Source organism: Astatotilapia calliptera, chromosome 3 (assembly GCF_964374335.1).
Source record: "Astatotilapia calliptera chromosome 3, fAstCal68.1, whole genome shotgun sequence".
NCBI lineage: Eukaryota > Metazoa > Chordata > Actinopteri > Cichliformes > Cichlidae > Astatotilapia > Astatotilapia calliptera.
Genome location: NC_137424.1, coordinates 1,900,877 through 1,919,627, shown reverse-complemented (window position 1 = coordinate 1,919,627; position 18,751 = coordinate 1,900,877). Strand labels below are relative to the sequence as shown.

Genomic DNA, 18,751 nt, shown 5'->3' with positions numbered 1-18,751 from the left:
CTGCCCGGCTGTACCACGTGACTGGTTCATGAAGCGGTTCGAACTTTGCCGCAAATAATCATTTTCCATACTGCCAGCATAAATATACACAGTATACTGCCATCACTACACTATAGGTGTTTTACACACTCCTTTTGTTGTTGACATTTACAGGCTGTGTGCAAAATGCCACACTCTTCAAATTCATGCCAGCTATTATTTTTACGTCCAGTAGGTGTCCTGCTAGAGCAAATGAAGCTTCATGAAGCTTCGCGTTGGGGTGAACCAATTGGATGAAAAGCTTCAGTGCTTCATGGGGCTTCATCTGCCCATCACTAGTGCTCAGTGAATCTGCGTTCGACTACTCCGCCTAGGCTGCACTCTCGAGCCTAGGCGGAGTAGTCAAATGCAGATTCACTGAGCGCTCAACACAGACAGCATCGTCAGAAGGAAAGTTGATAAAATAAATTACAAATTTTGTATTGTTCTTTTTTTTTTCTCCCCTTTGGTTTTCTTTCTTTCTCTCCCCCTCTTTCTTTCATTCTTTCCCCCTGTCCTATCCCACAGTCATGTCTGTCCCGTTTGCAACTGAAAATAAAATAAATTCATAATTATAATAAAGGTCAATCAAATGGACCAATATGATGATCCACTTAAAATAAATCCTCTTGGCATCTTTCTTGGCCTCAAGACAACAATTCTGATGGCTATAGATCCAAACGGGACACAAAAAAAAAAAAAAAAAAATTGAAAAAATTTTTATTGTTCGATACATATGCGTACCGAACCGAAAGCACTGTATCGAACGGTTCAATATCGATACGAATATCGTTGCACCCCTAATTTCCAGGGCTCTTTTGCAAGAAAGTGTGGCAGTTCATTTAGCAATTGCCCATCAGTTAGGTTCAATGAGGCTTTGTATATGCCAACTGTATTTAACCAGTCCTCAGGTTGCACTTTTCCGTCCCCAGCATACACAGGAGGCTCCAGCTTTGCGTGATGTAAAGCTGCCGCAATCACTCTGGAAGTGCTGCTGAGTTCAACTGAGTGAGATGGGAGGAAAGGATTTGTAGGTTGAAATGGGTTGCTGGGCAGGAACGGATTGGTACTGTTGGTGGGTTCAGTTTTGTCCATCACATGAACATGAGGTGTCGATGTGGCCATTGGGAAAACAGGAGACTGTGGGACTGCAGGAGGGGGAGAGTTCCCCGTTGTGAGTTGGTCCCACTGCCTTAGTAAACTCTGCTGTATGTTCAGTGAGTCACGTAAACAATCACTAAGCTTATTCACCTCAGTTCTTAACTCCACCACTTGTTGGCTAAGGCTAGGAGTCACATTTTCAACTATCTGGCACATAGGTAACGAGGTAAGTTCCATGTCTGAGTCAGAGTCGTCTGGGCAGTGTGCCATTGCGATTTCAAAAAAATTAAGCCGCTCCAGGGCACAGCGCAGTTATTGATATAGCAGTAAAAGAGTCAGTTAGGTCAGACTAGAAAGACAAAACTGCAAAAATGCGTTCAAGATTAAATTTAGAAAAACCACATATAAAATTTCGCCCAACAACTGAAATTAGACTGGAGTGATCAGAACCATGTTATTACAATAGCATGTCTGCAACACTAGAGCTCAATGGAAGATTAGTTTTAAGTCGTTTCGTTATACTGAGCCGAAGACCAGCACCAACGGTTGTAGTCGGCCAAGCTATCACTTACATGTGCTACAGTCAGTCTCAGCAGAGGGAAAGGGGAATGAAAAGCCAGCAGAAATGTTCATGTCCAGGCTCTCCACAGAAGAATTAATCCTTAGAAGACGAAACCAACAACAAATAACAAATCCACGGAGTCCATTCACGTCGCGGAGTCAGCTTCTCTCTTTTTCTTTCTCCCAAGCGGGGCAGCGGCACATCACGGTATCCAGAAATTAGTCGGGTCCAACCTGAGCTGAGGCTGCGGCCATGGCTGGAGAAAACGTCCGAGCATCCGCAAAACTGGGGGGATTTCCGAGACAGTTCACGTGCTAGAAGAGAAGAATCCTCGGCGGGATGCAAAAATCGTCTGAAGTCCAAGGGGAAAAAGTTCGGGCGCCAGTTGTAACGTGCAGTGGAGATGAAGCCAGCCGCGGAGGTGTGCAGATGGATAGCGAATGAGCAACAGCTTCTGACTTTCCAAAAAGTACTCATTTATTTACAATATCAAAAATAAAAGTGCTACCTCTACCACACATTACTAAAGAGCACACTAGTCCGCGTACACACGGGAGCATCCATTACAGGAGTGCGAAGAAGAACACAAAGGGGGTGACACCAGTCGTGAGACAGGAGGCGCCGCCATGTGGTGATACACTGCATTACAATAGCAACTGTTACAATATAAATATTGTTCTGAGAGGCTTTTTGTTGGTTGAGTCTGAAATTGATTGTATGTACAATTCATATCCTTATAAAACGGCAGAAATATGGTGTTTTATTAATAAACTTACATTTATGAATATAAAATAGCTAAAAGTATTAACAAATATTTTATTAAAAAAAAACATTTATCATTCTTCCTGGGGAACTTAAAGAAAAAGAATAAAACATTTTCCATCGTAAAGAAAACTCCCTTAAAATATGGACAATAACAAAACTGCTAAATTCTTCCAGAATCTCTGTGTAGAGGAACCAAAAGAGATGTGCCACAGTTTCTGGATGATCCCCACAGAAAGTTCAATTAGTATTTATGTCTCTTTTAAATGTTACCATATAGTGACTGGCTGGGTCACATTTATGAAGAATTTTATATGAGATTTCCTTCACCTTGTTCACAATTAGATATTTATGGGATCATCCAGACTGTCTTCCAGGTGATATCTGGAACATGTCGGTTCCAGTAAGATATTCTATATATGGGAGAGACATGATATCTTCTTGGAATAAACTACGTATTCTCTTATTGCTGTTACCAAGTTCCTGTGAAAAGCAGATTTTTCCCACTGCTGACTCAGCTGGATCAGGGAGAGTGACTGAGGCAGATATTGAGCTGTCAGTGTTTTTATATAACATTAAAGTCCCTGAGGGTATGGCACCAAGCACCATTGAGAATTCCCCAACACTGTTTGACAAGTTTGACGAGCATCTTGACTTTTGGTCTTTGGATGTTAACAGTCCTGGATATGTGACTTCTTGTTTAACAGAAATGTTACAGAGAGCATTTGCAGTGCAGCCTTTAATTGCTAGTAATTCACATTTTTTTAGATTTAGACATAAAGCAGATGCCTCAGAGAAATCACTAATAACACTAAGGGCTGGACGGATTTGATTTGCATTCTTCAAGAAGAGTGTGGTGTCATCAGCTAGCTGGCTGATGATGAGCTCCTTATCAGCTGTGCTGATTCCTTGTATAACAGGTCAAATCTCGGGGTGGAGTCTTAATCATTTTAATTGAGCTATTGCCATTCGTGTACAAGGTTTTGATAGCTTTACAGAAAAATGCCAAATTTTTCCAAAGAGTGGAAAATAAATTGATGTTCAATTGTATCAAAAGCCTTTTAAAAATCCAGGAAGAGAATGAAGCTATAGTCAGATACCAAATCAGAGTAATCAAGTAGATCTAAAACCAGTCTCATGTTCTTAGAAAGGTGTCTGTTTCTCATAAAGCCTGATTGTGTCTCATCCATAATTGTGTCCAAGAACTCTTTCATTCTGTTAGCAAGTACTAAAGCCATAATCTCATAGTCATCATTGAGCAGACAGATGGGTCTCCAATTATCAATAAGAAGTAAGTCTTTGTTTGGCTTTGGAATAAGTGTTATGAGACCCTGAGTAAGAGTAGGAGGGAGGATGTTATTCTCTACACTTCCTATGAAAAGCTGCAGTAAGAACGGAGCCAGGAGATTAGAAAATGATTCATAAAACTCTGCAGTTAAACCATCTGTGCCGGGAGATTTGTTGGCCTTAAGTGCAGAAATAGGATTACAAACGTCCTCCACAGTCAGAGGGCTGTCACAGTGACTTCTATCTTCCACAACAATAGTTTTTAGGTTTTTAATATTATTGAGAAACAGCGTTGAGACATATATATATATATTCTACTTTTCTAAATGATTGACTATTTCAATGGAGAACCTAAATGACACGGACCCGTGTTTGTTATTACATATCTCTATTTTGAATGTGACAAGTCTATCATTGCCTGTTATTCATAGGTATTAACAGAGTTTTTGGCCTTTTTTTCCTCTATAACAGTTAATTGACTCTTTACAGTGGCCTGCTATGGTTAATAATAACATGTTCAGTCATGAGTGAAATCAAAGCTTTTCTTCACTTTAGCATTTAACATTCCCAACAATATAATGTGATACCTTAATTAAAACACAGCTAATAAAACACAATTTTCTTAATGCAACCATCAGTGACTCAACATTAGCAACCAAAGGGTTCAGTCTGCAGCTCACACTCATGTGAAGCTACAGCCTCCCCCTTTAGTCTCTGTCATCCTTCTGCTCCTGCACAAACAAAGCAAGACAAAACCTCCACCCTTCTTCTACAGGCTGGGTGAATTGTTGTGGACATTCACTAATCCTAAAGTCGGCACCGTTTTTGTCTCAGTATCAAGTCAGTTAAACTTTTAGTCGTCAGTCCATCACAGTCCAGTCACATGCATACATCCACACACATTCATACCAGATATTGCTGATAATGGAGTCTCACGCGCAGCCTATTCGAGCCTCCATCACCAGCAAGATGACGTCATCATTTTAAAGGAAAACAGCTCCTTGTTTTTGGACTGGATTGACTCGCTGCAATCCTTTTAGGCTCAGGACTTCTCATGTGATCAATGTCACATATAAGTGAATTTCTCCCAAGCCCATTATAATCATGGAGAAAAACACTTTGCGACTGTTTCCAGTAAGAATATTTTATAGCGCTTTAAAGTTCAACCTCTCAGGTCTGGATTAAAGAGCTGATTTGTTAAATCGGGAACTCACAAAATACCAAAATATCACCACCGGTGGATCACACCTCTCAGATGTTCTTATCTCAGTGCACTGTAACAAAAGCACAAACAAACGCAACCAATAAAATACTAATAAAGTAACAAATACTGGGGCCCATTGCAAACATGTCCAAGCATAAAACCATCTTTCTCTCTCTTAGAGAAAGAAAACAATCCAAACCTCACTGATAAAATCAACCTAGTGTCAAGCAAAACCCAAAAATCAACCAAAACTTCACCAGAAAGTTTTCCTCCCTCCCGGGACAATATTGTGCAGGAATACAGGCACCGTAACTCCTTTTGCACTGACAAAAACATGTTGGATTTACTTGATTCAATAGTGGACACTGGTTGCACACAAAGGTTTTGCTTTGGCAGAAACTTAAACAACTGAGTTAAATCAACACAACCTTTTCATATTCAGTAAAGCTGCATGTTGTGTTCATAAAACACGATTGAAACATGTTCAGATGGAGTAAGTTGAGCTCCTGGAACATTTTAATCCTTCAATTGAAATTGAATGGGTCTACAACAACTACCATCCTCCTATCTCTATCCTGGTTGCAGCAGGGCTGGGAAATAACCCTGAAGTGATAGGTTACCAGGCAGGGTACACCCTGGACAGCTCACCAGTCTATCAGATAGAAACACACAGCCGTTTACATTCATGGATAATTTAGCCCAGGACCTTCTTACTGTGGAGCAACAGCACTAACCAGCATGCCAACAATGCAGGAAATACAGGAAAGCTATGATTTCCTGTATTTGAGGCAGAATTATTTTGTTCTTGCCCTTGACAGGTTAATCCACAATAAATAGCAACAGCATGCATGTGGTGTGTGTGTCGTTGTCTGCCTCTTATAACTCCAGTGATTTTCCTGTAGTTTGAAATCTTATGCGGTGTTGACACAATAATTTGTTGTAAACCAGGAAATTCCCAACTGTGGTAGAAAGCACAGCTTAGCCTTAGCAAATGTTCAAAGAAAAGTCGTCACTTCCTGATTTCTGCTTCACTGATAAATATTGTCACACTGGGGTTTTTGCAAATGATATCAGTGAGCACTGTGTGGCAGCTGGAGTCAGACAACTGAAGCTCCCACAATCAAGACCACAAACAGCTTTCAAAGGAGATTTGAAGCTTTTCTGGCAGCAAGCTTCATGATTTATGGGACTGGAACTGGAACAGAAACTACCTGATCACCAATGGTGAGCTGGCATGGAATTATTTTTATGACATTTTATCAAAGTTATAAATAAGCATGCCCATTAACACATAGTGAGTGAGCATGTTGTCTTCCCACGCAGTGAACAGCGGATGCTAATGTTTTTGTCACTTTTTACAGAGTCAAACTCAAAGTAAGGTCAGTGCTTCCACGCTTTAAACGCTGCACGCTCACACTCTCTCCACACTCGATAGATTATCCATTGTTCATCTGCACACAGCTGCGGTTTTAGTAACGCAGTAACGCAGCATGCTTACGGGAAAGTAACAGTAATCTAATTACCTTTTTTGCAATAGTAATCCCTCACTTTACTCGTTTCTTGGAAAAAGTAATCGGATTACTGCCCATCTCTGGTCGGAGCTGTGCACTTGTGGGTTCCACCTTGTGTACACGTTTATCTTTGCTGTGTGTACTTGTACCTCTGAGTGGAAGCTGAACTCTTGAGTTCGAGTATCGAAGCATCAGCTGTGACGTTAAAGTCCAAACAGCTCGTTCATTTGACGTGCAAATGAACGAAGGTAACGCCGTTTTCATGTGGATGTGTCACTGAGACACTTTCCACATCCACAGCTCACAAAATGGGAAAACTATAGAAGTATAACAATGAAGAAGTTACTATGTTACGGGTCCCAAGGATGAAGACCTCGATGACAAATATGTTACCTGTAAAAGCAGGTGAAGAGCAGAGTAAGGAAGACACGATGCGTCTCTGCTTTCCTCCAGAACGTGTCTGAGTCTGATTTATTTCACACAAATAAATGCTATAAAACACTAAACATGAGCTTTCAATATACTGTTCAGCTGGTTCCTCATTCACATCAATGACATTTACTTATTTCACAACATCAGTGAAATATACTCTTTTTAACTGGTTCAGTTTCTCAAGTTCACACTTCTTTCCATAACAGCTACATCCTTTTATCATATCAATAAACACATCACATTGTCTTCTGCAGTGTCTTACTGGCTAAACAGTTCTATTCAATAACAGCATTGGTAAATACATTACATTTGTTCCCTCCAGTAATTTACTGGCAAAATCACTATTTAGTGCATCATGAAACACAGCTTGTTGAATCAACCCATGAATGCCTCTGTTAGCTACACAGAGTTGCTCAGAGTGCTTGTGTTACACTAGCTAATCTACTCAGTCACTTTAACAGAACTATTAACATTCACATCTCACAGAACTGATTTGATTGGAGCATTACAACACGTTTGCACAGAGCATAGGAGCGCACTGACTCTGCTTCACGAGCGCTCCACCTAACGAGCGGGCTCGCGGTGCGGTCGCGCGGGACACTCCTCTGGTTTTCTCCCGTGTTTACATATAAATAACTTTGGCGGACCGCCTTAACTCTCCCATTCACATTAACGTGGGTAACCATGGTGACAATAAACAACATTTTCGGTGCGAGCACCGTGTACCGACCTGTAAAAGCAGGTGAAGAGCAGAGTAAGGAAGACACGATGCGTCTCTGCTTTCCTCCAGAACGTGTCTGAGGAAGCAGCGGAAGGTGGGCTCCACTTACTGCTCCCCGAAACCCCGGAGCAAGCACCAAAGTTCCGCCCTCACTGCTTTCTAACATAAAATGAATCCCTGTTACATGGATTTTCTATCCTCTTAAAGAAACTGAAAATAAATACATATAGCAATGAAAAATGTCCCGTTACATGAGTGTTTTACACAAAATAATATTCATGTGGTCATTCCCTCACAGGGGTGCCACAACTACACTGCTGTTTTGACAGAGACACAGTGTGTTTATCTAACTTGGCTGAAGCCAAAGTTCTCCAGACAAATTCAGTCTGTTTCTGCCAAGTGTGAACTCACTGGATGAGCGCCAGATACACAGAATCAAAAAGGGATAAATTACTTTTCTTATGTCATGTTCCCGTCACAAACTGGCTCAAGGAGAGGGGAAGCAGGAGTCCACAGATGAAATGTTCCTATAAATAAAGTGGAATTTATTCAAACTTTACCAAAACTTCAACACATCAAATACAAGCAGCTCAGCAGGGAGTGGATGTGTGTTGCATGTGCCAGGTGGATGCAGAGAGAGGCCAGGGCCACGTTCAAACCTGAACACGCTGCACAGTGTTTTCTTCCATTTGTTAGGGATGAATGAAATGCTTCCTTGAAAGGATGTGTGCAGTCACCAGTGGGCGTGGAAGCATGTGCGCCCTCATTTGGTGGGTGTGCAAGAAAAGTCATCCTGTCACACAGCAATGCCTACATAAATCACACCACTCTGCTTAAAATAATAATGTTTAGTGAAGCAGGTGAAGCAAAGGGCTGCTTTTAATAGGCTGGGAGACCCAGGTGTGCTGCTTTAGCTGCTGAGCCTCTTATGACAGAACAGCGGAGAGTGGTAAGAAGGGAGGAGGGGGTCTGGCTGTGTTTGTGAACGATAGATGGTGTAACTCTGGGCATTTCTCTATCAAAGAGACGCTATGCTGTAAGGACATTGAGCTGCTAGCGGTTAGCATGAGACCGTACTATCTACCACGAGAGTTTACACACGTGATTATGATAGCTGTGTATGTCCCGCCCTCTGCTAACGCTGCAGCAGCCTGTGAGGTCCTGCACACTGTAACCAGCAGACTCCAAACACAGCACCCTCAGGCCCTTTTCCTGATCTCTGGGGACTTTAAAGATGATGTAACCATTTAATTATGGTTACATAATTAATTATGTAATTAATTATGCAAAATGCAAAACGCTCAGCTGTGTCTCCAATCAAAGCTCTGTAACTTCAGAGGTGATGTTCATATGTTGACTAATGGTTTTCTTTCATTTTTGATGTACTGCAGAATATTTGTATAAAATCCAGGCCAGGAAAATCTCCTTCATGTGTTTCTGTGTTTTGTCTTCAGCTACGTTGACACAAAGGCCTCTGCTGTGACGCTCACACCTTTGATAAAGTCTGGAGAGTGTCAGCTTCCTGTTTATAGATACAAAAATATGTAATGTTGTGAACTCTGGCCGCAGCGGCGCAAGAAAAAGGAGAATTACGGGAAGCACTCACAACAGGTAAAATCAAAATAACAAAGTAAAGTACGATAAAATAAAAACCAACAAAAGAACAACACAATATACTTCCCCGTACTGTTACTGCTAACCTCTGTTAACCTAGTAACTCTTACCTTCTAACTGACAGCTGGTCAATAAACGAGCTCCATAAACGCTCCATATTCACCTTTACATGGAATATAAAGGGAAAAGAAGAAACACAGTGCTGTGTCAGCGTTAGACATATAGATATATCCTTGCTTTTAATACATTTGAAGGTGGGTGGGAGAGGTGCTTCTCCGCGTAGTCTACGGTCTCTTTGGGATCGCTAAAGCTTTTCCTCACATCACCATGGGTCACTAACAGCTTTGCAGGGTATAGCAGTCTGTACCTGACGCCGGTCATCCCACGTAGTCTTCCTCTCATATTTGCAAATGCGGCTCTGCGTTTCCAACAGAGGGAGGGAAATCTGGGAGGATGTTTATTTTAAAAACCCTTATACATCAGGTTCTTGTTCTCTGCAGCTTTCAGCAGAATTTCCTCACCAATGTGGTAGTAGTGCAATCTCAAGATGATGGGCCGAGGAAGATGACTTTGTTTGGGACGCTGGCGATTCGCTCTATGTGCTCGATCGATGAGTGGCTTCTCCTCGAGAGATAGCGCCTCCGCCAACAGGTGTGAACCAACTCAGTCATCTTGGGTCCCTCTGTGCCTTCTGGTATTCCTGCAGTTCTTAAATGATTCCTCCTGGAGTGCCTCAACAGCTCCACATCTCTCATCTAACTTCTTTACCTCCGCAGACAAACGCTCCACAGTGGCCTGGAGAGTGGCGATGGTGTCAGAGTGGTTCGAGGCACAGTCCTGCAGTTCAGTCAAAGTGTTATCATGCCTGGCCACGTCGCTTTTTATGTCCGAAATTGAGGGCTGGATGCTCTGGTTCAAGGATGATATCTCGCCTCCTATGGTGGTAGAAATCTCTAATATGCAAGTGTCCAGTGCTAGTTAGTTAGTTCTAGTTCTAGTGGTTAGTGGGGCTTTATTTGATGATTCTAGTGTGTGTTACATTGTTGTCATATTGTTGAGTCGCAGAGCTGCACAGTGTTACAGTTTCTGTAGAGTCTGGTATAAGGAACTCAGATCCCTCTGTGAATAATGTTCACTGAAACTGATCTGTAGTTAATGAACTAGTCAGGATTTACACTAGAGAATGTTTCTGCCATTACATGGCCTGTATTTGTAGAGCGCTTTACTCGTCCCTAAGGACCCCAAAGTGCTTTTTTGCCCAAGGACACAACGACCGAGACTGTCCAAGCCGGGGCTCGAACCGGCAACCTTCCGATTACAAGACGAGCTGCCAACTCTTGAGCCACGATCGGCCCACATATTGTTGTCTTTTGTTGCAGACACCAAGTGTTGAGATCCTGTCTCAACCTCCTACATTCTTCCAGCAGGTTACACATTATTTTTTGTATTTGGAATCAAATATATGTGTCAGTTGGGCCTAGTGCAGGGGTCAGCAACCTTTAACACCCAAAGAGCCTTTTGGACCCGGTTTCCACGCAAAGGGTCAGGGTTCGGGAAAACACTGGGAGCCGCAAATACTTTGTGACATCTAAAATGAAGATAACACTGTGTATATTGTTTTTACCTTTATGCTTTGTGTGAACAACTACAGTGTGTTGCTTATGAAATCCATGAAGTGCTACAGAGAAAATTACATTTGATTTATGTAATGAACACATTTTGAGCTCTTAAAGAAATATAACAAAGGAAAGCTGAACTACAATGATCCATGTAGCAAACACAAACTGTTATATCGCCTTTGGGCTTTTGGAGCCTTGACCTGACTTTTAAAAAAAGCGCGTTCATGCAAACATCGTCGGGTCTGCCGTGATATGTTTACAACGGGACTTCTGCTCCTGAACCTCTGCGCACAGCGTCTGCAGGTAAGGTAACTTTATTTATACCCAAAGGCAAGGTAAATTTGCTTTACAGAAAAATGGCAGCATTTCACATCCCTTTAAAAACACACATACCTAGTAAATATATAAAACTCACTGTGACACATACTTTAATATTTCGAATCAAAAACAGTTCTTATTTAATTCAGTGACAGCAACGGGGACAAAGCTGTTTTTATAGCGCTTTGTCCTGCATCTCGGAAATAGAAACCTCCTTCCTGAGGGAAGAAGCTGAAATTCACCCCTTAGAGGATGGGAACCATTTTTAAGGATTGATAAAGCCATCCTCTGTACCTGCTCAGAGTACAGGGAGGCTAAACAAGACTGTGGCTCACCTATCAGACGGCTGGACCATCTCACTATCTGATTCAGAGAGTTTTTCTCTGTGACAGAGGTCTGACCGAACCATGCCACCAAACAAAAGGATAAAACAGACTCAATAAAAGAACGATAAAACAAAGTTAAAATTTTTTGGTCAATGTGGAAATGAACAAGTTTCCTAAGGCAATAAAGGTGCTGGTGACCCTTTTTACAAACTGATTTGCAATTTTGATCAAAGTTCAGTTTTTCATTGATTATGGTCCCAAGATATTTATATGATTGTACTTGCTCTATTTTCTGACCTTTAATTAAAGTGACTCCGTGCCCATTTTGTTGCTTCCTAAAATCAACAACCATGTCTTTTGTTTTAGATATGTTCAGCTGGAGATAAGACTCCTCCCACCACTGAACAAAGTCATCAATGACTGGGCCGTGGTTAGTTTCACCCTCTTTCAGTAAGCTGACAATAACAGAGTCATCTGCATATTTAATAATGACCCTGTTTTCATGTCTGCCCTGACACATCTTTGTATAGAGAGTGAATAATAAGGGCGATAGGACGCAGCCTTGAGGAGAACCTGTGGAGGAGAACACTGGGTCAGACAGAACCCCATTTATTCTCACTCTTTGTGACCTGTCAGTTAGAAAATCTAAAATCCAGCCCACCAGGTTTTTCCTGATTTCAAACTGTTCTAAAAGTCTTTTAATTAAAATATGGGGCTGTGTTGTATTAAAAGCCGAAGAAAAATCAATGAAAAGAAGTCTTGCAAAAGTCCCTTTACTCTCTACATGTTTAAGAATCAGATTTAGTAAAGTCAAAAGTGCGTCCTCCACTCCTCTGTTGGGCCTGTATGCAAACTGCATTGGATCCAGCTGACCTTCAGTCTCTTCATAATCACATTTCTGATGATTTTTTCAAAGACTTTCATGACAACTGAAGTGAGGCAACAGGCCTGAAGTCGTTTAGATTTAGGGACAGGAACCACGACTGCTTCTTTGCAAAGAGAGGGCACATGTTGTGTTTGCAAGGATTTGTTAAAAATAACCTGAAATATAGGCCTGAGTTCATCAGCACAAGGTTTAATTAGGCGGCCACTAATATTATCAGGACCTGGCTCTTGTTCACATTGACTGTATGAAAGGCCTTTTTAACATCGCTGAGTTCAATGATAAAGTGCTGAGTATCTCTCAGTTTCTGTTTCAGTTCCCAAATATCCTCGCTGAAATCAGAAGAACTAAAACGAGCATAAAACATCTTTAAAGCGTTTGAAAATCTCTGTCTGAATTAAAACATCTAAAATGACCTGACTGCTGCTCTGGGGATTTTGAAACCATGCTATGGTTTTCATACAAGTCCAGGCAGACCCAAAAGTTTTTGCAGCAAATTTGCTTTCAAGAAGGTTTTTGTCTGTTTTGCTTTCAACATCTCGATTTTCATTTCCTTGGTAGCTGTCTGAAAATCGGTAACAGCCCCTCTTTAAAGGCCTGTCTCTTTTTCCTTAAACAGGATTTGACACTTTTAGTGACCCATGGCTTATTGTTAGCGTACATTTTAACGCGCTTACGGGGTATAATCATGTCTTTACAAAATACTGCACAGGAGCTAGTAACATCCACCAAAGCGTCGAGATCATCTCCACAAGACTGAAGACGGGGCTGTACGAAGTCACTTTATCTCTACAGGACTGTAAGCTGTCGTCTGTGAGGCGTGAGCGTGTTTGTTTGAACACAGTTCACGGTGGAGAACAGCTGCTGACATAATGTGGATCCCAAGATCCATAACTGGCCTACCTGGGGTCGAAAGTCTCCATAAATGCAGGCGTTTCGGCGGCTACACCGGCTTCCACGAGTGTGACGCTTATTTTGAGAAAATAATAGAATATAAATGTATTTTTATATTTCAATATCACAATAATCTTCCAATGTAGAACTACAAGTTAAAAAAGAAGTAACATAAATCAAATCCACTTCAGCTAAATACTTCTCATTTATTTCCATCTTACATGCTGTGACTGCAGCCATTCCCACATCTCTGTGAATGGGACTCATGGACATGGATCAGTGGTTGTTGATCAATGGTCCTGAGAATCTGCATAATTAAGATGAAGGAACGGAGCTCCCAGCCCATCGTTCCTGCAGCTGCTTTCAGTCTTTATGCAAATGTCCTGTTTGTAAGACTGAAACCTGCAGCTGAGACTGAAGACGTCACCTGATGATGACGACACGTTTCTCCCACAAAACGCTGCGTCCAGATGAACAGAAGCAACAGACTCACTTTCCTGGATGATTGAGATGCATCAAGACTTCATTGTGTGTTACTTCTCATTCAGCACAGACACATTATTCCTGTTAGGTCATGTCAGCTGTCACTCAGTACAAGCACAACTGTGAACAACACAAACTTCTCTTCAATGTGTCACAGAAACACTAAGTGTGAGAGCCTGTATGACACACAGGACAGACTGTAAGCTCTGCTGGCTGCACAGCACTTTGTAGCAGTTTTCCAACATGTCCTCCACCCGTGATGTCAGTGGTGGGACCCCAGTCACAGCACTCAGCACCACCTCCTTTAAATGGATTTTATAGCAGTTCCTCCCGTTACTCGGTGCAACGCTTCTTAAATGTGTTTTTGCAGGATAAAACACAGCAGGTGGTGTAGAGAGGACGTCAGCTGACGGAGCAGAGGGAGGCAGACTGTGGATAAATGACAGAGTGAGAGGAGAGCAACCATGACAGAAGCACAGGTGTGGCAGATAGAAGTGGCTTTATAGACACTTATTGTCAGTCCTCGTGCATGCTGTGGAAATAAGTGTCTGTGTCATGAGGTGACATGTGAGCTTATCTTTGGTCAATAAAGCTGAACGACCAGTTTTCACTTTGCTTGTTACGCTTGTTTAGTGACGTCTGGGTTTCTGTGGAGCCCGAATTTTGATGAGTTCTGGTGAAATCATCTGAGATCATCTGAGCATCGGTGAAGAGTCAGCAGAGAAAGTGTGGGACAGAAGTTTGCTTTGGACACATGGACTGAAATCAAAAAGTAACAAACAGGATTTCCAATGGACAGTATGGAGAAGTGAAAGTACACAAAGGCTGTGCTGGAACACGTGTGTTACACTTTTTGACAGCTGAGAACAAAACACAATATTTTGCATCATCTCTGCAGTGTCTCTTCTTTCCTCTGCTGTTGTGCTTTTAGCTCCAAACTGTTTCAAATGGTTTGTCAGCAAGCTGACCTCTGACCTCTGCAGTACTAACTCCTGACCCGTACAAAGAGCGGGCGTTTCTGACCTTTGACCTGCAGCTGTATGTCTCTCAGTCTCAGTTCTTCTCTCCGTCACTGATGGAGCAGGTGTAGTTGCTGCTGACAGTCAGTCGTTTGTTTTCTCAGAGTGAGGCTGAAGTCTGAACTGTTCAGAGCATCAGGTCTCATCAACGTGCGCTGCTGTAACGCCGCTTTGTCCTCTGAGATCACCAGGTATGAAACCTGAGTGCTGACAGAGCAGCATGTTCCCCCTCATTCACCTCCACCACCACAGCCAAGGCATGCTGGGAAACTGAGGACACACAGACGGAGAACTGAAGTGTCTGCTGTGTGTTCATCTCAGAGTCCTCACAGGTGACACATTAGCTCCAGAACACCAAGCCAGGTGTTTGAAGCCTGACAGGGATTCTTCCCATCCAGAGGGAGGATTTAGCTGCACAACAATGAACATTAGTGTGTACTTTAGAAACACAGACTGTGCCTGCACTGCATCTAGTGAAGAAAAGTGTTACTGCGAGAGAACGAGGCTCCTTTAAAGCAGCTGATATTAAGGTTGAAAAATCAACAATAAGCTGATGTAATCAACGTTTCACAAAATGGTCAGCAGCTAAAATCTGGAGCCGTTCTTTGGTGGTAATTAACAGTTTGTTCTTGTTAGCTAATTATGTCATTAAAGGTAGCAGCAGAAGCCTTGTGTTGAAAGCCCATTCACTCACACATTCACACAGTATGTGTGTGTCTGTGTTACACTGTGGACATCCCTTCTGTTGGAGCGCCATCTTGTGGCAGGTTTAAGAAATGTTCTTCTTGTAAATCCAAACTGATGCACCTCCATAGCAGACTGTGGAGGCTTTCAGTGACATGAAGACTTGATTTATACTGTCATATTCTCCTGTTACACAAAGCACAGCACGCTGAACATGGATGAACTGAAACTCCCAGCATCTGACTGAGGAAAAGCACAAATCATTCTCACACTGACTCCTGCTTGATTTTAGATTTGCTTTCAAATCCTCACACTTTCATATGAAGCACTAAATGGGCTCCAGACTGTTTATCTCAGCTTCCTGTCAAACACACTGCTGCTCACACCGAGGCTCAGTTTACTCCTCCAGCCTGGCTTAACCTGCTGTCTGTTAAAAACAGTCCCACACTCCTCTGTTTAATCCTTCTGATCAGACTCTTTGATTTTGTATTGTTTTTACCTGAAGTTGTGTTTTTGACATGGTTCTGTCTGTGAAATAAAGCTCACACACACACTGCTACAGTCCTTCATACACTTAGAAACGAAGCTGCTCCTTTCCTCAGTGCTGACACATAAAGAAGAGTTGGTTTTATATCCAACACGTCTCTGTTCCAGAAAACAGCTTCAGCAGCCTCTGAGTCTGAACTTGGAGTTGGTTATAAGCCACAGGCCTGTGTGCACAGCAATGAGGAAATATAATGCAGTAAGTGAAACATGGATGTGTGGAACAGATTATCCCAAAGGTTGATTCTGTTCATCTGGACGTTCTCAGTGAAACATTTGGTCTCTCGGTCAGGTGACTCCTTTAGTCTCAGCTGACTGCAGCTTTCCAAACCTTTGTCACTGGATCACTCACTTCATCTCCAACGTGTCCCTGACACAGACAGCTGGAGCCGTTACAGCAAAATCATTGATCATCGTTTTTAGAACATTAGCTGGTGTTGGTGGGCAGGCTAGCAGTGCTAATTGTTAGCACTAGTTCTGCTGCTCTCCCTTTGTCTCTGTTATTGTTGGTCTTTAGTGAACAATAGAAAGTGTCTTCATGAGACTGTTGCCTAATGTTCAAATGTAGATAACACCACCTGCACCAACCTGTTACACAACACAACCCTCTGGTGTAGCTTTGGCTGGAGCACATATTGGCAGCTCCAGTGACATCACCACTCCATGGTGACATCATCTCTACAGACTGTGGCTGTTACATATCCTCACCTGGTAATAATAAGACTGTCCTCAGCTGCACACAGCTCCAAGATGAACAAACTGAAGTAAATACAAATTAGAGTTACGATAGATTGAAATCTTGTAATCAGAGCTAATTCTTAGTGAAACTCTCACAACATCATATCATGATCCTGGGTTAGTGTCTCGGTCTCAGATCACAACATCAGCACAGGCTTGGCTTGGGTGAGGTATTGAGTGGTTCTTGTCCATGACAGCTGCAGGTACAGTGCCATCAGCCATGCTGCACCACATGTCTGCCCAGGAACATTAGTGTGGCTGAGTCTCATGTAAACATTGTGCTAAAGTGGTGGGAAAGTGGCTGCAAGCTGGCTGCACTGTGTCCAATACTCTCAGTATGATATCCACAAACCTCTGAGTGTCACAGAGTGGGCCTGTGCTCAGCTCACTGTGCCCCATTCAATTCTACTTGCATAGTTTTACAAGTAAAATTAAATATACAAGTTGCTCAATGATAAGTTATTGTAGTAACAACTAAGTCCATGGTCATTATTTGTTAATAGTAGCTTAAAGCTTCTGCACCAATCATGGAGCAGCAGGTTTAGAGCATGTGGATCTACAAAAGTAAGTCCCAGTAAGATGGGCTGAGCCTTACATACTAGAAGAAACATGTCATTCCCAGCAGATGAAGCGCCCTTTAAAGCAGGATCTCACTTTCAACCTAAAGAACTTGCTATGAGCATGCAGTGCATTCATGGTTATTATTCATACGATTGTGGGTAGCTAATAAAGTGCAACTATCACATTACATTTTATTATTAAATTGTTGTTAACAATCCCTTCACTTCTGCTTATCTAATTCATGGTTGCAGGATGGCTGACAGCTTCCATTAGGCAGGAGGTAATGTCCATTCTGGCCACAGTGCAACCCACAATGTGTAACTGACACTATTATATTGCATTATGTCACATTGTTACATCTTTTTAATAAATGATGACAGTCAGCTGAATTTGCTGCCCCCTTGGTGGAGGACATCAGGATCAGCAGCTGCTGCTCCATCACAAACACCACAGAAGAAGAACAACACTGGATCAGATTATCTGGACGTGTTTGACAGGGACAGTGTTCATGTTCATGGACATCAGGACAAAAACAGACGATGGAAACCTGCCAGATTTGAGCTAAACTGCTCGTTTCCATGTGTAGTCCCTGGGAGGTCACATGACCAACAAAGACACACAAGCTGTGTCCCAAAACGTCGGCTGCATCCTCCGGAGGCCGCATTTGAAGGCCGATGACGTCACAGCCAGGCGACGACGGCTGTCCCGATTCCTCGACTCCTTCAAATGCGTCCTTCATTCCCCCGAGTTTGAAGGATGGGTCGGGTGTGTCCTTCGTGGCCCACCATATCCCAGAATTCATAGCGCGGCCCAGCCAAATTTCAGCTGCCAACAATGGCGGCCGCTACTAAGTTTTAAAATTTAACGAGGGAGTACTACTTACTTACAATGAATTCCTTACACTATATAATTTTCCCGTCAGTGTTGGGGAATTCTCAATGGTGCTTGGTGCCATACCCTCAGGGACTTTAATGTTATATAAAAACACTGACAGCTCAATATCTGCCTCAGTCACTCTCCCTGATCCAGCTGAGTCAGCAGTGGGAAAAATCTGCTTTTCACAGGAACTTGGTAACAGCAATAAGAGAATACGTAGTTTATTCCAAGAAGATATCATGTCTCTCCCATATATAGAATATCTTACTGGAACCGACATGTTCCAGATATCACCTGGAAGACAGTCTGGATGATCCCATAAATATCTAATTGTGAACAAGGTGAAGGAAATCTCATATAAAATTCTTCATAAATGTGACCCAGCCAGTCACTATATGGTAACATTTAAAAGAGACATAAATACTAATTGAACTTTCTGTGGGGATCATCCAGAAACTGTGGCACATCTCTTTTGGTTCCTCTACACAGAGATTCTGGAAGAATTTAGCAGTTTTGTTATTGTCCATATTTTAAGGGAGTTTTCTTTACGATGGGAAAATGTTTTATTCTGTTTCTTTAAGTTCCCCAGGAAGAA

The 18,751-nt window shown here is 42.2% G+C and overlaps 1 protein-coding gene across 1 annotated transcript in view; it reads right to left on the bottom strand.

The window, feature by feature from the left end:
* The window catches only part of LOC145419375 (protein NLRC3-like), a 177,604-nt gene that overhangs the window by 85,086 nt on the left and 73,767 nt on the right, over positions 1-18,751 (bottom strand). The gene's annotated exons all lie outside the window — the stretch shown is intronic.